Source organism: Dreissena polymorpha, chromosome 2, assembly GCF_020536995.1.
Source record: "Dreissena polymorpha isolate Duluth1 chromosome 2, UMN_Dpol_1.0, whole genome shotgun sequence".
NCBI classification, from domain to species: domain Eukaryota; kingdom Metazoa; phylum Mollusca; class Bivalvia; order Myida; family Dreissenidae; genus Dreissena; species Dreissena polymorpha.
In genome coordinates, this window is record NC_068356.1 from 63827042 (window position 1) to 63843294 (window position 16253).

General features: G+C 36.7%; 1 long non-coding RNA gene across 1 annotated transcript in view; it reads left to right on the forward strand.

Annotated features, from left to right (window-relative positions):
* LOC127867362 (uncharacterized) overlaps positions 1–16253 on the forward strand; it is a 32995-nt gene that overhangs the window by 6601 nt on the left and 10141 nt on the right. The window contains exon 2 of the long non-coding RNA XR_008043462.1: positions 6322–6415. This is a non-coding gene — a long non-coding RNA (uncharacterized LOC127867362). The remainder of the gene's footprint in view (positions 1–6321; positions 6416–16253) is intronic.

A 16253-nucleotide genomic window follows, 5' to 3' on the forward strand; every position in this document is an offset into this window, starting at 1 on the left:
TGTGCCACTTGTGGTATTTGGTAACCTACGTTTAACTTACTGATTCTCGATTGATCATTGTCGGCTTGGGTACTACTTAAATGTACCCCGGGTACTCTTAGATATACTTAAATGTATCTCGGGTACGAAAAATATACTGAAACTAACCAGATTTTTTTACGCGAAATTGGCCGCTTTCGGCGAATTATTTTCAAATTCTTTTAAAGTCTAACTTGGCCGGGTACGTGTAAGTATATTTTCTGTACCCGGTGTACATTACGGTTTAAATGTTTTGCTGCGTGATATCTTGTAAATTAGTTTCCGTTTTTTTATTTTTAATTGAGTCATGCACCGTGTTTGGATTGTATGGTGTATGTATAATACCTTCAGGGATTGAATCTTGAGTATTGCAAGCAATGAAAAGCAACGGAGATGAAAAGATTAGATCGCATACACAGTGTACATAGCTACAAATGAAACGTTTGTTCAGGGTTATGAATGCAAAAGATATAATTCAAAACCGTTTCAATTATTCGTAAAAAGGTTTTGATCTTTATTTGAAGAGGCGATGAATCTCAAATATTTTTTGCAAGACTATTACAGTCATACATTGATGATGTATGCGCAGAGCTAATTAGTTTGAAGGGTACATCATTGAACCTCGGTGGTACGTTTGCTAAGTAGAACGATTACAAGCTTAATTTCGTTATGATTATTTCCATTTGTAGCATTCTTAATTCAGTGTCAATATTGAGCGGTTGCTAAAAAGCACATAGTTGGTCCAATAGAAATACTTTGGTGCATTTGATCATTCAATTTAAATGAAATGAAACACTCGTCGCTTTTTTTAAACAACTTTAACACAAAATTGCAAAACAATATATGTTAATACAGTACTCGAGCACATGTTGTGTATGACAGTAATTTGGAGAGAACGCCATACATATTAGGTATTCTTAGCTCTCGCTTTATACTCGTGCTTTTGTGCTTTGTAACAATATTTGGAAATATGTTCAATGTTTTTTTTCCAAAGAGGACATATTAAAACCGGGTTTCTCCCTTACTGAATTAAACTGGTTTATGTATCCCCTTGGCCCGAGGGCTTACTAATTTTACTTAAACTGATAGCGTTAAACCGCAATGCACATGACTTCCACATTAAGTATATAGAATATAAAAAAACTCTACCGAGTTATTTAACATTATGCCCCTGATGTCAAAACTTGCCTAGCGCTGGGGGTCACTTGTTTTACATAAACATATAAGGATGATAACCATTTGTTATATCCTGTAAAATAGCAATACAAATGAATACAAAATCTGCAATATTCAGATAAAGTAAACCAAACTGTCAAATAATTATAAAATAAAGTGTTGGGTATTTTTAACTGAAATTGAAAGCATCGTTAATCTTCGTATATTGAAAGGCCCCGAAGACGGTAGTTCAGCTTGCACTAGGTCGCTTCCGGGGGATAACTTTTGTTTGTCCGAAAAGGCCCTTAAAGGTGCATACCAACTCGCCATGTAAATAGAGCCTAATTCGCTAAATACGCTGTAGGTGACGCAGACCCTAATTAAAACCCCGGGCCAAAACTAGATCAGGACGACAGGCAGATGAGGGGAGTTCAGCGTGCACTAGGTCGATTCCGGGGGATAACTCTTGTTTGTCTGAAAAGAGCCCTTAAAAGTGCATACCCAATCGCCATGTAAATAGAGCATAATACATACGCTAAAAAGGCTGTAGTTGACGCCGACAATAATTAAAACCCCGGGCCGAAAATAGATCAGCCCGACAGACAGCAGCCGACTAGGTCGCTTCCGTGGGATAACTCTTGCTTGTCCCAAAGGTGCCCTTTAAGATGCATACATACTCGCTATGTAAATAGAGCCTAATTCGCTAAAAAGAGCATAATATATACGCTATAATAAGCTGTAGGTGACGCCGACCATAATTAAATACCCGGGCCGAAACTAGATCAGGACGGACGACAGGCAGCTGACGGTCGTTCAGCGTGCACTAGGTCGCTTCCACGGGATAACTCTTGTTTGTCCGAAAGGGGCCGTTAAAGGTGCAAACACACTCGCCATGTTAATAGAGCCTAATTCGCTAGATAGACTGTAGGTGAAGCCGACCCTAATTAAAGCCCCGGGCCGAAACTAGATCAGCCCGACACGCAGCCAACGGGAGTTCAGCTTGCACAAGGTCGCTTCCGGGGGATTACTCTTGTTTGTCCGAAAAGGGCCTTTAAATGTGCATACATACTCGCCATGTAAATAGAGCATAATACATACGCTAAATAGGCTGTAGGTGACGCCAACCCTAATGAATACCCCGGGAAAAAACAAGATCAGTCCGACAGGCAGCCGAAGGGAGTTCAGCTTGCACTAGGTCGCTTCCGGGGGATAACTCTTGTTTGTCCGAAAGGGGCCCTGAAAGGTGCATAAACACTCGCCATGCAAATAGAGACTAATTCGCTCAATAGGCTGTAGGTGACGCAAACCCTAATTAAAACTCCTGGCAGATACTAGATCAGCCCGACAGGCAGCCGAAGCGAGTTCAGCTTGCACTAGGTCGCTTCCGGGGGATAACTCGTGTTTGTCCGTAAAAGGGCCGTTAAAGGTGCATACACACTCGCCATGCAAATAGAGCATCATACATACGCTTAATAGGCTGAAGGTGACGCCAACCCTAATTAAAACCCCGAGCCGAAACTAGATCAGCCGACAAGCAGCCGACGGGAGTTCAGCGTGCACTAGGCCGCTTCCGGGGGATAACATGTGTTTGTCCGAAAGGGGCCCTTAAAGGTGCATACCGAGTCGCCTTGTAAAAAAGCCTAATTTAATAGGCTTAAGGTTACGCAGACCCTAATTTAAACTCCGGGCCAAAACTAAATCAGCCCGAAAGGCAGCCAACGGGAGTTCAACTTGCACTAGGTCACTTCAGGGTGATAACTCATGTTTGTCCGAAAGGGGCCCTTAAAGGTGCATACACATTCGCCATGTAAAAAGAGCACAATACATTCGCTAAATAGTCTGTAGGTGACGCAGACCCTAATTAAAACCCCGGGCCGAAATTAGATTAGCCCAACAGGCAGCCAAAGAAAGTTCAGCTTGCACTTCATCGCTTCCGGGGAATAACCCTTGGTTGTCCGAATAGGGCCCTTAAAGGTGCATACCCACTCGCCATTTAAAAGAGCATAATACATACGCTTAATAGGCTGTAGATGACGCCGACAAAAATTAAAACCCCGGGCCGATATAGATCAGCCCGACAGACAGCCGCCGGGATTTCAGCATGCACTACGTCGCTTCCGGGGGATATCTCGTGATTGTCCGAAAGGGGTCCTTAAAGTTGCATACACACTCGCCTTGTAAATAGAGCCTAATTCGCTAAAAAGAGCATAATATATAGGCTACAACGACGACAGGCAGCTGACGGGAGTTCAGCATACACTAGGTCGCTTCAAGGGGATAACTCTTGTTTGTCCGAAAAGGCCGTTAAATGTACATACACACTTGCCATGTAAATAGAGCATAATACATACGCTAAAAAGGTTGTAGCTGACGCCGACTCTAATTAAAACCCCGGTCCGAAACTAGATCAGCCCGACAGGCAGCCAACGGGAGCTCAGCTTGCACTAGGTTGCTTCCGTGGTTTACCTCTTGTTTGTCCGAAAAGGGCCCTTAAGTGTGCATACCCTCTCGCCTTGTAAATAGAGCATAATACAAACGCTTAATAGGCTGTAGGTGACTCCGGCCCTAATTAAAATCCCGGGCCAAAACAAGATCGGCCCGACAGGCAGTCAATGGGAGTTCAGCTTGCACTAGGTCGTTTCCGGGGGATAACTCGTGTTTGTCCGAAAGGGGCCCATATAGGTGCATACCCACTAAGCATGTAAATAGAGCATAATACAGAGCTAAATAGGCTGTTGGTGACGCCGACCGTAATTAAAACCCCGGGCCGAATCTAGATCTGCCCTACAGGCAGAAGTCGGGAGTTCTGCGTGCACTAGGCCGCTTCCGGTGGATAACTCGTGTTTGTTTGAAAGAGGCCCTTAAAGGTGCATACCCACACGCCATGTTAATAGAGCCTAATACGCTAAATAGGCCGTACGTGACGCAGACCCTAATTCATACCCCGGACCGAAACTAGATAAGCTCGACAGACAGCCAACGGGAGTTCAGCTTGCACTAGATCGCTTCCGGGGGTATTTCTTGTTTGTCCGAAATGGGCCCTTAAGAATGCATACCCACTCGCCTTTCAATAGAGCATAATACATACGCTAAAAACCCTTATTAAAAGCCCTGGTGGAAACTAGATCAGGACTACAAGCAGCTGACGGTAGAGCGTGATGTAGGTCGCTTCCGGGGAATAACTCTTGTTTGTTTGAAAGGGGCCCTTAAAGGTGCATACCCACTCGCCACGTAAATAGAGCCTAATTCGCTAAATAGGCTGTAGGTTACGCTGACCCTAATTAAAACCCCGGGCTGAAACTAGATCAGACCGACAGGAAGCCAACGGGAGTTCAGATTGCACTAGGTCGCTTCCGGGGGATAACTTTTGTTAGTCAGAAAATGGCCCTTAAAGATGCATACCCACTCGCCATTTAATAGAGCATAATACATACGCTAAGAAGGGTTAAGGTGACGCCGACCCTAATTAAAACCTCGGGCCGAAACTAGATTAGGATGACAAGCAGTTGACAGGAGTTCAGCGTGCTCTAGGTCACTTCCTGGGGATAACTCGTGTATGTCCGAAAGGGGCCCTTAAAGTTGCACACCCACTTGCCTTGTAAATAGAGCATAATTCGCTAAATAGGCTGTAGGTGAAGCAGACCCTAATTTAAATCCCGGGCCGAAACTAGATCAGCACGACAGGCAGCCAACGGGAGTTTAGCGTGCACTAGGTCCCTTCCGATGGATAACTCATGTTTGTCCGAAAGGGACTCTTAAAGGTGCATACCCACTCACCATTTAAATTGAGCCTTATTCGCTAAATAAGTTGTAAGTGACGCACAGCCTTATTAAATCCCCGAGCCGAAACTAGGACGACAGGCAGCCGACCGCAGTTCAGCGTGCACTTGGTCGTTTTCGTGGGATAAGTCTTGTTTTTCCGAAAGGGGCCCTTAAAAGTGCATACACACTCGCCATGTAAATAGAACCTTCTACGCTAAATAGGCTGTAGGTGACGCAGACCCTAATCAACCCCCTGGACTTAAACCAGATCAGCCCGACAGGCAGCCAACGGGACTTCAGCTTGCAGTAGGTTGCTTTCGGGGAATAACTCTTGTTTGTCCGAAAAGAGCCTTAAAAGGTGCATACCCACTCGACATGTAAATAGAGCATAATATATACTCTCAATAGGCGGTAGGTGACGCCGACCCTAATTAAAATCCAGGGCCAAAACTAGATCGGCCCGACAGGCAGCCAACGGGAGTCCAGCTTGCAGTAGGTCACTTTCGGGGGATAACTCTTGTTTGTCCGAAAGGGGCCCTTAAATGTGCATGCCCACTCGCCATTGTAAGAATGCACCAGCGGATAATATATTCTTCAACTATGTTCCAAACTTGCTATATAGGCTTAATAAGCTTAATATTTCATCCCAATAGGCTTAATAGAATAGGATATCAGTCGCCGTGGTGTAATGGATATGGTGTCCGCCTAGCGACCGGGAGGTCACGGGTTCGATCCCCACCGTGGGAGCGTTCTTTAGATCTCCCCAAAGACACCAAGTACTGGTTCTAGGCCCAGGAAACGGACTCGAGAGCGTTTACATAAGCCTAAGGCTTTCGATGCAATCGAGCTAAAATAAATAGGTTTAAACTAAATAGGATAACAAGTTTGTATGTATCAACATATGTACTTAACCGGCTAAATAGACTAAATAGGCTAAATTTGCTAACTTCACACACGTTGTGGTGTTAGCATTACTTTCGCTAAATTCGCGGACGCGTTCAGTTTCTGATGAGTTGATATGATGAGAAATCATGAAAAGTGTCAAACAACAAGACATTAATGTGTTTTAAAGTGTGTTTTTTCAATTTGTATGGTAATTTTGATCGATACTACTTCAACCACCATAAGCATAATATTTCGCCAACGCCAAATGTGACTTTTTCGATGTATGGTCTTTCTCGCAAAGTAATGAGTCCGTTGAAAGTTCCGTCTGCTGCTTATAATAGAGCGTTTTTTCTCCGAATTAGACGCGGAAGTTTGTCCTGAATAACGACATGTTTTTGCTTTCTATAGACTTACCATGTTCGATTCTTTAAAATGAGCTGCTATTTTGAGGCCTCTGCGATAATAGTTTCGTTAATTTGTGCCTTTTCTAATACATTTAAGCGGTCGTCAATAATCAACGCTTAGTATTCATCAGGGCCGGCTAGCTCAGTTGGTAAAGCGCTGGACGACATATCCGAGCTCGATCACCGACAAGGTAACATAACTTGTGTGGGGATTGGTAATAAAATCCTGTGTTCGGCCATTCTCCCCATTCCTCCGATTCAATTAGGGTAGTTGTCACTTACTTGCATAAGCACGTGCACTTAGTAACGGTGAATTTAACATCCGAGTCAAATGCCGAGTCCACTTTTCACAACTTTTGAGATCGGAGTTAACCGAATAGTTTGATTTTACATCAGAGTTATCGATCAAGAGTATATGCTGGCCTAGTACCAGGCTTCTTACTTTTTAATGCTTGCACATGTAATGCTTTGTAAGAAATGCTTATTGGCAAATGCAATTGAAATAATTACTGGTGAACTCTTTAATGTTTCATCGATCTGGTTTTAAAATAAATTTGAAATGCAATAACGAAATGCAAAGTTTTATTAAAATGTTACTTTAATATACTTCATTTTTTAATTACAAACTTGTCGATTGAAAACGGACTTGATATCATGGAACTTGTAGATAAGAATTGTCATTTTAACTTATTGTTTAAAGTATACTCATTAAACTATTTATTGATGGTTATACGAAATATAAGATAGTAGTAGCAAAAACGATTCATGGATTTGTGAATAAAACCACAAAAAGTATTCATGAATCCAATAGAAATAATTATTTAATCATAAAAACAATCATGTGTTTATTATTTGTTTAACTTTTAAAAACATCAAACACACAAATGTTTATTTTATTTATATTTGAAGTATATTGAATAGAGGATATTTGTTAATGTCAGTGTAAGATCGTTTGTTATTTCACGAGTGATCATAGAAAATATATTTCCACGAGTGACGCAACACATTTGTTGGATTTGGTGGAATACCGATTTTTATTCACTCGTGATTATAAAAATCTTGATATGATAATCTACAAATAGAAAAAGTAGTTCCGCAGATTTGTTATTTTCACCGGTGAAAATAACAATTTGTTTATTTTCACTTCTGTTCTTTTATTGCAGAAATGTCATATTTTATCATTAGGTATAAAAGAAAATTATTATACTTTATATATATATATAATATATATCTTCTTTATTTATATAAGTATAATCAATTGAAACATATTTATTTTGTTTGGAGCCAAAAATGACTGTATTTAAGTCGTTGAAATCGGACACCATTTCTTTACAATCCTTTACATTCCTGCTCATTCAACTACCGAACATATCAATAAAGCACATAAAGCTATTAGACTATAAAGTTACAGTGCATTGCATTGTGTATTGGTATACTTCGGATTTAATAAAAAATTCAAAACATTGCTTATTATACTTGACATATTGAGTTGAATGATTGATTAATAGTGTGAATCACTGCTTTTCATTTGGCCAAACTGTGAATATATACCTGTATTCAACCTGAAGATTATATTACGTTAACAAATACTGTGGTCGGTTTGATATTGGTCTAATCAATATAATCAATATTATGGAACGTTTTCCTTTCAAGTAGTTAGTTTTATAAAATTAATGCAATGCATATTTTTTCGAATTTGTTCACTTAGTTTGTAAATGAACAATAGTATAAAGGTGTGTTAAGTCTACGTTACATTGTAAGATTTTGTAGTATTTTGAATTGTAGATATATAATGTTCAATACACATTTTATTAGGTGTATTTATATACGAAGGCATTTTTCACATAATTGCAAAACGGGCAGTTTCAACAGAGGTGTCAACGAGTAAAAAAAGTTTACATTATATTCCAACACACAAAATCAAACTTCGTTTGTTATAACAGAGTTGGAAAAGTAACGCACTATAAATATTTCATTTAACATACGCAATTCAATATTATACCCGACTTGGCTAATGGTTGCTTGTTAGATTTAGCTGCCCCAGGTTCTCATCACGGAAAAGGCAAAGCAAATATTCAACTTATTTCTAAATATTGGAATATGTTTTTGATTAAAAGAAAATGCATTTTATGACATTTGTCAAACATACCACAATATGTGAACATAATCCTTTAATAAGACATGTTTTATTTGGAAAGGTCCAAATGCATGTCAGCAAGACTAATTGGGAATTACTTTTTAAGATCGATAAATGACATTTGAAAAACAAGTTTTACTTAAGCAATGTAAGCATATTCTGTTGTAGATTAAACGATACACTACATACTATCAATTTAGTGTGAACTATTAACAACAATGATGGTATGTTTATTAGAAATATATGTATCGAAGACACTGAAGCCTCAGACGAAACATATTTTGATACAGAAAAATCCACTTGTCAGATAAAGATGTATTGCGTCCGCTAAAATTATTTTAAAACATTTTATACTTAAAAAAACATCGTCAAAATTAAATTAAATACATATATAAACACTAGACATGACAAAAGGCCATAATTCAGCCGAATTTGATTGCAGCCCAAATTTATTCCTTTATGATCATCTACATATTAAGGTCATTTCAGCCGTGAATGTTTGCACAAAATTCGGCAAGCGGTTAAAAAGGAGTAAACACAAAAACGTTTTGAACTATATTCTATAATGGAAAGCAATAACAAATTGACATAACTTTTCAAAAAGTAATCAAAACAAAAAATCCTGCCTTCACAATCATCTACACAAGGAATTTTAGCTATGAATGTATGAGAAAAACCGCCTAGCAGTTAAAAAAGAGTTTAAAGCACAATAAATACAGGACAATATATTTCACAGTCGCAATAAAGAGCCGCAAAAGGACAAAATAAGAAAAACTGATTGCAGAAAAAAATCCTTTCTTTACGATCATCTTTACACATTAACTTTATTTCGATTTGAAAGTTTGATCGAAATCTGGCAAGCAGTTTAAGAGGAATTGACCAGTGGAAACCCAGACAGAGGACAATAATTATGCAAAACCTGGTCGCAGCCAAAATTCATCTACACATTACAGTTATTCAGCTATTTAAGTTTGAAAGAGATCGACACAGCCGTTAAAGAGGAGTTGCAAACACAAGTACGTAAGTACGAATGGAAACGTGCAATGCTTAATGTCTCCAACAATGTTAGGGCGTACACAAAAAATGAAAAAACGAAATAAACACAGCTAGCATCTTACTTTTGACGATGATTTTGAGCACACACTTGTCGTATCAGCTCTCTGCTTTTTTCTAAAATCTGTGGTCAGACGTTTGTAAAATAAAATAAAAAAAGAAGAAACATCTGGTGGCATTTTCTTATCTCTGTAAAGGTTATGTCTCAATCCATACGTCATTCTCTAACATACGCAATCCAATGAGCAAAACTACGCAGCCAACGCACAGTCCGGTTTTCAGCGATATTGTCAAAATTGCGCTGTTTATTTGTGAGGAATACAGCAAAGGGCGGTTAATTACTGTTAATTTTTAGAAAAACGTTTAACATTGATCTCCCATGCTTATAAGATTTTTTCCTGCCATAACGTCTTCGCTTTATGTCATAGTTTTTAACCGGTGTTGTTTACTAAAACTCAAGGACTGATAATTCGCTTCGCGTTCATTTTAGTATAAACACAAATTCTATTTCCCCTAAAATATCCATATCCCGAATACGCTTAAATCAAAGTCTTCAATTAAAACAGCAACTGGTATATGCATATAGAATTCAGAAAACTAATCGTGATGAGTACAACCTTAGTGAGTAATTAAACACTTAAGAAAATGAGACAGCTATAAACTATACTTAATTGTTATTTTCAGAGCCCTTTCCCGTTTATTAAAATGCGTTATGTTTAAACTGAATATCTATTTTGATATATTGTAATGCAGTATGACGAGTTTTTTACTATAAAATAATGTATAAGGGGGCATATATGTATCTTTTTAAGATTTGAATATGTAATGAAGTAACCATACAATTATTGTCCTTACAGCGGTTGCATATTTCAATGCCTTTACTTGTTTTTAATGTAAGTAGCATTATCATGGACTTACATAAATTCGTTTATTATTTAATATACATATTAAAGAACTGTTTATCAACTCGCATTTTATAATTTAGTGCAAATACGTTTAGAGGGTTCAAGTAGTATATATTCTTTGCATATCAAATCCGGTAGAACCATTTAATTAAAAATGATATGTTAATGTGTGGTAACTTAAAGCTCGAACATAAAACAGCCCATGGCCGTTTTACGTGTAAATAGATGTCGATGTCAAAACACGCAAACACGTGTGAAAAGGAACCGAACCTATGATCCAAATTCAAGATTGTGCTTCAATATACTTTAATAGCAAAACTGAATATATTTGTTCATGTTAAGACCGACTATTTAAACATTTAGCTTTTAAAAGTGCATAAAATGATTTAGTAAACATGTTAAAACTATACTTATTGTATTCAAATTGTTTGGTTCAAGGTATGAAATTTTAAGAGTAATATATACTAAGAAACTAAATAATCACTTCCAAAATGTAGACATATATTCAAATAACGTTTTGATTGACTTTATAGCAGTGTTATCATTAAACATATTTAATTGCGATGGATACACACTTTAAGAATAAAGTGGATTTTGAAAATCTGTGTATCAAGGTTGTTCTTTCTTATTGTTTTATGCTTGTTATGCTTATGTGTATTCATGCCATTGCGAGATGCATCAAACTATATTTTTTGACTGGGGCTTTAATTTTCTTATGAAATATAAGAAGTGTCATAGTCAAAACTAACTGAAACAGTCACAGAAATACGACAATGAAAATATAATGTTAAAATACTTTGCATATTAAACATGAATACTAAAGGGCTGGGTCGTTGGTTTTCAATTTAACAATTTCCGTGTGCTTAATAGTTGATAATGAACAAAGAAAGACTAACATTTAATTGCAACATAGAATAATTTATTGCAATGATTTTGACGATGATATTTATAAAACCTGGAAACCAGAAAGGAGAGCAATGAGCCTCCCGAACGCTTGACCTTTTTCAAATTAACTCGTTTTCGTCATGTCTTGCTTCCGGTGCAAAAAAAGAAATTCAGCCCACAGTTCCTCTTGACAACCCTGATAAAACAAAATCGTATTGCATTAAATGGTAATCAGGGGATACGTTCCATACCAAAATTTAAGGATCATATTACTAAATTATTGTTTGATACTAGTATTGTAAACGTGCTTAAATAACACATCTCCTTTGCTGGAAAGTCCTTTGGCTTACTGAAATGGACTGGAATGCATTTTACAAGTACATGTTGTTTTTCTATCAGGGCAGTTAGTTAATCGAGAACCACTTTACATATCTTGCGATTTTATTTTTTCGCCATTCCAAGACATCCCAACCCCAATACGCATGTCAAAAGTACGTATCCCTGTGATAAAAGCTCAGTATATTTGCTCATAACTATCATTTTAGTCGTTTAATGTACTATTGGTAAGTATGTTTAACATATTAAGTATTCTAATATAAGCTTTCTGCCTGTTCAATAATAACCTTAATAGTTATTTTATCTGTAGCACAGTTTGCCCAAATGCTTCAGTATGAGTGAAAATTATCTCACACAAGTGGATTCATCCGTGTACCTCTTTTTATTTGGCATGATTGATTTTTAAAAAGGTTTCAAAGTTCTGATAATATTTCGGTTGTAACAATTCTAAATTTAAATATAATTCAATGCTTCTGTATTATGAACTTCCGGTTCTGACTTTAAATTGCATGTAATGAGAAGATTTTTAAAGCCCTGTTTTATCAGTATTTAATAAATTTGTATTAAACCTAAAAATAATAAATTGGCTTCTGACAAAAGGACCTGGTTATTACATGAAAACCAACTTGTTATTGTAAACTCTTCAGCATGAAATCCTTTTCGCAACAAGCGCTTTCCAACATAAAACAAAATTAAATGAATTTCGTAATAACGAAAGAGTTTTCAAGAAACTAAACGGCATTTTAAAATGTTTTAAATATATAGCACTCATGTTTTGGCGTCCTTTATTGTAATACGATAACTAAAATTTACAAACAAACAAGAGGGCCATGATGGTTATTAGGCCCTCACATGTGTTCACGGACGCAACCTATTGAAGACTTGACCTAGTGATATAGTTTATGATCCCAGTTTTTGATTCAAGATCGTCCTAGATATTGTACAGATAAACATTTTGACCAAAGTTCATCAAGATTGGACGAAAATATGTCCTCTTGAGTGGTAATGAGCTACAAGTAGACGACACACCGCACATCACACGACGCATATACCTAATCGTACATTTGGTTACCGTCCACATTTTTTTATATAAATTTAAGTCAAAACAAATCGTATCATCCCTGTGGTGAGACCAGTTGTGACCATTTGGCATGAGTTTCAATGAAGTACGATATGATGTTATGTGACGTAATAGCCTAAATCTAGTTAACATTTGAGGGTCATTAATTTACAAAATAACGATTTCATGGTGCAGCCTTATTACAAGTTGTTAATTAATTTTCCCAACCATTTTCCCCATGTACTGTCAATTTGATAGACCAAAATGTCATTTATGTGTGAGTGTACCTTCCTTAATAAGCTGGACTTTTCCTTATATTACATACTAGCGCCTAGTGTTAAATGGGTATATAAACTGTCATGTTTTGCATTAAATAGGGTACCACGCACACAGGCAAGAATGTAGTTGTACGATTTCTTGTTGTATTGGGCGAGACCCCGTTTATGGGTGCGCTTGTATCTTGTGGATTAACTATTGGATTTGTTAATGGACTTTGAATTGTTTATGAATAAACATTTATGAAGCAAAATAAAATGCAACCTTTATCTATGTGTAAGCGTCATTGTTCAGATCGAATAACGCTACAGTTACATACCAAATAATTAATATCTTGGCCAATTGGTTTCAAAGGTTATGATTTTTTAAGTAATCTGCTATATAAAGTCCAACCTTTCTGAAGCAGCCAGTCAAGGAAAGTGGTCAAACAAAGGCAGATGACCACTTTTTAGACTGTTCTTATCTGATAGTATTATCCGCATTCAAAGAAACACACACCAATAGCAAAAATAAAAGATACTTCGTTAATGTCTGAAGTAATTTACATCCACATATACTTTTGTACGTAAGACATTTTGTTAATAAACAATGTATATGAAATATCCTGTTCAGCTTAGCAAACATTGTTACATTCATACATGTAATTAGTTTGCAATAAAGGTTGTAATTTAAGCTCCGTATTACCAAATCAGACCATAACTTTAATCCTGATCATCTGCTAATAAGAACACTCGCTAGCTAAGTGTTGTTATTGACACCTTATAAGCGAAAAACATGTGCGCTCTCATGCTACGGCGATATGAATGCAGTTGCTGATTGCTACCAAATTACATTGTTATTGTAACGTGGCCTCTCAAAAAAAGATCACTGTGTACTACCTTACCATAAATAAAAAAATAAGTTGCGATCATAAAATTAGCAATAATTATTTATAATGTATAACATACTCTGAAATCCTTTATTTTGAAGATGTTCCTGTAATTATCACAGTAAAACAAACCTTCTCAATACCCTTGTTTTCTCACAGTGAGCCGCATTTAATATATCAAAGGCGGTAACCGCAATCAGATTCTTTACCCATAAATAGACGCACAGTAGACTCTATTGCGTCAGAGTTGCGGCACAAGCAATGCAAATCGATTTGAATTTTTAATTTTCGCGCCTCATATTAACTCGTGACCGCTCAAAGGTCTAAAAAACGGCTTTCGTTGCGAAATGTGCTGACCGCATACCGCAGGTGACCATTGAAGACAAGTGTAAACAATTTTGTACGAGGGATTCTTGACTGACCGCTTACCGCAGGTGCCTCTAAACTCAGTTGATCGCTAAGTTAGACAATAAGTCTATATACTCTTATGATGTAACATTATGTATCAAACTTGGTAGATTATATTTAACCTAGGATGATAGACCACTTTCCTCACTTTGTAACGAGAGGGAGCATTACGTCATATTTTTGTATATATTTGGTTACCATAGCACACTTATCACAAGTGCCATACCTGAAAAAAAATTTATATCTCTTGTGTCGCTTCGATTACTCAATGTGTTTTCAAGTTATTGAGTGAAAACAATTCTTCAATATCTACTAACAGTGACCTTGATCTTAGCCGCACACACCACAATCCCATGCTCGATATAGAGATAACATATGTTTGTATGTAGGTTCAATACCATAACGCAATTTGTTACTGAGTTATTAAGCGGAAACCATGATTTATCTTTAATAAGTAAGAATGACCTGAACATGCAATGCCAAATGAAATTTTGATAGAAACCTCTATATGTGGTTGTATGACCAAAGCTGATTAAGTTTTGAGTAATTTTGTGATATCCATTTTTATTTGTAGAAACAGTTACCTTTTACCCTGACGTCATGCATGCTTTATACCACACTACCGATTACTGAATATAAGGAATGTTTATATTCAGTTTAGATATAACAACTCAATTTATTATTCAGTTATTGAGCAGAAACAATTATTATATAATAACTAAAATGACAATGGCCTTCACCCCATCCATCCCATATGCAACCCATGAATATGTCTGAATTCGAAGTGTTTATGTATGAAGATTTCATTACAATAACGTTATTTGTTTTCGATTAATTAAATTGAATCCATTTAGCTATTTTAGTAACAGTGACCTTGACCATTGACTCCACCCATCCAATATGCAATCCAAATGAGAAGGGTTGGGGGAGGGTCTTGATACAAGGTCTCTACTTATTCTAAACAAACGTTTAGCAGATGGTAAGAATAATTTATTTCGTGATAATGTTTCTGGAGTTTTACTGTTTTGTTTTTAATTTTACATTCAATTTCAACGTTATATTTCAATGTCAAATATAAGACATATATTATAGACACTATGGCCAGAGCATTATTAACTTTTAGCATATATAATGTTGCTGTTGTGTTGTAGTTTGTTTCAAATAACTATTAGCAGATGCGATAAGTATTAATAGAATGTGTTACGCGCTCATGACTGAGGTCCTTGCGTGAAAGGTCAATGTCAAATATAAGCAACAAGTTTAGACTCTCTTTTTCACATCACAGTAAAAGCAATATCAAATATAGAAACAAAATCTGTGATGCCATGATTTTGAAAAACAAACCTACAATCATTTGTGGAATCAGCCCAGATATCATAACAACACAATTTGTTCATGTTCTGAGCAAGATGTTAATGGTTGGGTCAAACATGTGATTTCTAGCGTCTTTAAATGTTTTTACTATAGCAACATAAGGAAACCTGCTCCCGCCCCATTGCGGCCATTCTTTTTGAATGGAAAGAACAATATCTCACTCGGCAAAGAACTCATACGAATGCATTTTCTGAAAACGTTCAATAAGATTGCGCAAACACATTAGACTTGCAGAGGGTTCACAATCTGTTCCTTTTATTTGACCTAGTGACCTTGTTTTAAACCCAGTTTTGAAATCTGCCAAAATATCATTGATAGAAACTCTTCGACCATGTTACATGAAGAATTGGCATACAATTCAGCCTCTAGAGTTTTCACAATGCACATGTTGTCAATGCACGACGGACAACAAGTAATCACAAAAGCTTACACGAGAGCGTTTTGCGCAGGTGAAAAAAACACTAGTTTTGTTTAATTTATTTGATTTAAGTATTATTTGCAAGATTTTTAGAAATATGACGACAATATTTGTGTTGTGATTTTGATGTTAAAACACTCTCTTTTTATTCAATAACACGGGTCTTTTTGTCAACTAGAGTCGTAAAAGGGTTTTCTAATATTGGACCTGGAGACCTTGTTTTTTTATGCACGTTATCAAGATTCAAATACAGTCTATGTATTGCCAAGATAATAATTATGACCAAGTGTTATTAAGATTAAATCATAA